This window comes from Peromyscus eremicus, chromosome 23 (assembly GCF_949786415.1).
Source record: "Peromyscus eremicus chromosome 23, PerEre_H2_v1, whole genome shotgun sequence".
Classification (NCBI taxonomy): Eukaryota; Metazoa; Chordata; class Mammalia; order Rodentia; family Cricetidae; genus Peromyscus; species Peromyscus eremicus.
The window spans coordinates 36223571-36228513 of NC_081438.1; positions in this window are offsets into that span (position 1 = coordinate 36223571).

The window sequence follows — 4943 nt, forward strand, 5'->3', positions numbered from 1 at the left end:
ATGTGCTCACATGGGAAAGAAATCAGAGCACTACAGTGATGATGATGAGGGGATCTGGACATGGGAGTGTCCCAAATGGCTCCTCTGCTAAAATGTATACTTTACATCCTAATGGGCCATAATCAGGATAAAGGTCATCATAGGTGCAGAATGATTTATTAAAGCTAAGATCTACTAATGGAGGTTAGTCCTTACAGCTTCTGACATGCAATAGCACTAGAAACTGAATTGAAATTGGAGTCCAAACCTCATCTGGAAACATCTGTTTCTTCTTCCCAGGCACCTGTCACCTATGATGCCCTGATGGACATGGAATACCTGGACATGGTAGTGAATGAAACTCTCAGATTGTACCCGGCTGCTAACAGGCTAGAAAGGATCTCAAAGAAAGATGTGGAAATCAATGGTGTGTTCATTCCCAAAGGAACTCTAGTTATGGTACCAACCTATCCTCTCCATCGGGATCCTGAGTACTGGCCAGAGCCTGAGGAGTTCTGCCCTGAAAGGTACAGAGGCCTTGGGTAGTAGTCCCCACTAGGAATCAGGCAAATTAAACTTATTATGCTGCCTACTGGAAATTTCATATATGTGATTTTGTATCATTTGAATCTATATGTCTTTTGGGAATTAAACCTTTTAAAATTACAAAGTGATGATTCTTGATGCTGCAAAAACATACAAGAAAAAAAAGTATTCATGGTCATTCAGAGTCCCAAAATGTTCACCTTAGCTCCATTAATAGTGAAATATGTCCTCAAGGATTTATTTGTATGTATGTAAAGGTTTTGCAAAAGCTAGTATATTTTACTTGTATTATGAATCATTAATTACTTAAACACTAACCTATTGTGGAATATTACTTTAACTATATTAAGGTGTGTTGCATTTGTTTATGTTGGATTTGTTTAATGACATAAAGAAGTGTTACATTTGTTTATGCTGCATTTGTTTAATGATGTGAAGATGTGTTGCTTTGCCTGCCTAAAGCACCTGATTGGTCTAATAAAAAGTTGAACGGCCAATAGCTAGGCAAAAGAGGGATAGGTGGGGCTGGCGGGCAGAGATAATAAGATAATAAGGAAGAGGAATCTCAGCTAGGGGAGAGGGGAGAAAGAGAGAAGAGAGAAAGAGAGGAGAGGCAGATGCTTGGATCCAGCCAGCCAAGCAGCCACCAGCCAGTAGGTCACGAAAGAAGTCATGGAAAAGTAGGACATACAGAATGAAAGCAAGGTTAAAAAGCTCCAAAGCAAAAGGCAGATGAAGAGAAACAGGTTAAATTAATTATAAGAGCTAGTGGAACAGGCATAAGGCTGAGTGTTCATAACTAATAAGTCTCTGAAACATGATTTGGGAGCTGGCTGGCAGGCCAAAGAAAGCCGCTACACTAACCTATATACCACATCTTGTCATATACGTATATGTCTTATTTGGTGACTAGGTAGTAGTTGATACAAGTGATATCTAAATTTACATATAGGATTCTTGTTCTTTTTTCATGTGTTCTGTGCTGGTTCCTAAATTTACCATTAGCTTTAAGAACTTTTCCCATTGTCTGTTTGGTTAGAAACTGCCTTGAGGCCTGTAGGGACACATGCAGGCAGAATACTGTATACATAATAAATAAATATATCTTTAAAACAAAAAAAAAGAAACTGCCTTGAAGTTGAGACAGTAGCATACTTTTCACTCTAATTCTGACTTGTCTTTCAGAATGGGAACATACACCCATCCCGGACAGAATTTTGGTATTTAAAGATACATTTCCTCTCTAAAACCATTCAGCACAGCTCAGCTCGACACCAGAGACTCCTCTATTTTAAGGGACATAGAAAGACCATTAGCTTACAATGTTTTTATTTTTAATCTTTTTTTTACGTGTATGGCCATTTTCCTGTATGTATCTGCATCACATGTGTACCTGGTGCCTCAAAAGGTCACCAGAGGGTGTCAGGTACCTGTGCTGGTCTTCAAATCCAGGCCCTCTGGAGAAGAAACCAGTGCTCTTAACTGCTGAGCCATCTCTTCAGCCCCTGATTTACAATTTTTATAGTGAGATATCCACAGCAAGGGTTCAGTTGCAAGTCCACAAATGTAAGCTGCACCATCCTGGTTGAAGATGTCAGAACTCCAAACATGGAGCTCTTGGGTCTTTATGTTCCAAAGCCTCGTTTGCATCCCCACTCTGTCTCCAGGTTCAGCAAGGAGAACAAGGGCAGCATCAATCCTTATGTTTACCTGCCCTTCGGGAACGGACCCAGGAACTGCCTTGGCATGAGGTTTGCCCTCATCAGCATGAAACTCGCTGTCGTCAGAGTCCTGCAGAACTTCACCCTCCAGCCTTGTGAGGAAACACAGGTGAGGCAGGAAACTCTCTCTATAAATCGCATTTAGTTGGAAGTTTTTTGTTTTTTAATTTAGAGTTTCACCTATAGAAAGGGGAAATCAATCATTCATCATATTATGCTGCTTTGTATGGAAGACAGGATTTGACCTATGAGCTTAAGGACCTTCCATTCTGAGCTGCAAGTCTGTGTCTGGATAAAGCACAAACAGAGAAATTATTTAGGTTTCATGCAGATCAGCATGACATGATTAAGTATAGTGTCTTTGAGATCAAGTCCAGGTTTTAAATTGTGTGACTAACTGGAGATGGAGAAACTGTTGCACATACTCATAGCTTGTAATGATCACCTTGCCGTGGTTTGTGAATGGAGGGCTTCCTGGCACTAGCTCTGTTTTTTTTTTTTTTTTGGTTTTTCAAGACAGGGTTTCTCTGTGTAGCTTTGCGCCTTTCCTGGAACTCACTCTGTAGACCAAGCTGGCCTCGAACTCACAGAGATCTGCCTGGCTCTGCCTCCCGAGTGCTGGGATTAAAGGCGTGTGCCACCACCACTCTGCCACTAGCTCTGCTTTTAACTTTGTAACTTTAAAAACTCACTGTGCCTAATCACCTCAGATACATGGAAATGATTTACCCAGAGCATGGCTTTAAGAGATTCATATTGGCTAGGCAGTGGTGGCACATGCCTTTAATGCCAGCACTCTGGAGGCAGAGGCAGGCTGATCTCTGTGAGTTCAAGGCCAGCCTGGTCCAGAGAGCGAGTTCCACGACAAGCTTAAAAGCTACACAGAGAAACCCTGTCTCAAAAACAGAGAGAGAGAGAGAGAGAGAGAGAGAGAGAGAGAGAGAGAGAGAGAGAGAGAGAGAGAGAGAGATATCTCCATATTGGCTGCAGTGAACACTGATTTCACACACTACTATAACACATAAAGAGCTTCAACCCTGCATGACCATCCTGATCATTTGATCTCACATTTTCATAACTGCTACATGAAGACTTCTTTTATGTTCTCTGAAGTCTGTCTTCTACTGTCTGGACTCTTCATTTTGTCCTAATTCTTCAAGTTGAAGTAGGTGACTAAGCCATTCAAACGAGCTGTCTGGCCATGGCCCACCTACTCCTCTGCTCTAGTGATGTCTGCAGCCTCTTTTCATCACGAAGGCAATGCACCCAGTTTTGGTCTCTGCATGGAAGAATTATATCTTTGAATTTCACCTTGTTTTCATTTACTTACTCTACCAAGACTGCTTTGCTGGGACGACTGCAAATATCCTAAATACATTTTATGGAGTATTTTACAACTGTTCTGGAGTTCTTAAATATACATTTAACCTATTTTTATTTTTTAAATTTACTCGTGTAAGCGTACATGGGCATATAGGCCTATCTTTTCTGTGTGTGTATCTCTGGAGAGAATAGATGCGTGTTGTTAAAACACAAACAATACACTTAGAGAAGTTGACATGTTGCCCCCTCCCCAAACTTAAATGTCAATTGTTTTTACTTCCAAATAAAGCAATGAATGACAAGGCTAATTTTTAGTCCTGTATGTAGTTACTCAGCTCCTCTCATCAGCTGTCCTTTCTTCGTGGCCATTAGTAGAGAGGTCGTTATCCCCTCATTTGTCACCCATGGCAACGGTGTGGCTGTCCTGTCTATACAGTGGTTCAGAAAGATGGACAAAGACTTTAATCTTGAAAGCTTTCCATAAGCTGACATTCTTCAGTTTCCTTGATAACTGTTTCCCCACCATCTACAGAGACCAGATTACTCTGTTGGCAGATTCTCTTCTCCCATAAGGCTGAAGAGACTGAGGTAAAATGATTGGTGGAAACACTGAATGACTCAGAAGTTCCCCATTCACACTACCCTCGGGGGCTAAGAGGAGATGTTAGGAAACATCACAAGTTCTTGCCCGCCATTAATCTGAACAGGCACAACCGGACTGAGAAGTTGAGTTGTACCCACAGAGCTGCACTGGCTGACATCTGTTCAGGATTACCTTCTATGTGTCAACAAATGTAAATTTACCTTTATATTGCCTATCAAAAACAGTCTTCCATATACTTAAAATGTGATCCAGAACTTTTTTTTTTTTTTTTGGTGGGGGAGCAGGGGGTTCAAGACAGGGTTTCTCTGTGTAGCTTTGTGCCTTTCCTGGAACTCACTTTGGAGACCAGGCTGGCATCAAACTCAGAGACATCCGCCTGCCTCTGCCTCCCGAGTGCTGGGGTTAAAGGCGTGCGCCACCACCGCCCAGCCTGTGATCTAGAATTTTAAAACTCAGCCTTTTCACTTAAATTCGAATCAATGAAGAACACGCATCAACATATTCTTCCCCCTCAGGTCCCATATGAAATAATTACTCCAAAATGACTTTATTGCATGAACAGTAGACTTGGGTGTTTTCACTACCCAGTCCTAATAAAGATGTATGTATAAAGAATTCAAGACATGGACTGGAGAGATGGCTTAAGAGGTTAAGAGCACTGGCTGCTCTTCCAGAGGTCCTGAGTTCAATTCCCAGCAACCACATGGTGGCTCACAACCATCTACAATGAGCTCTGGTGCCCTCTTCTGGCTTTCAGGCATATATGCAGG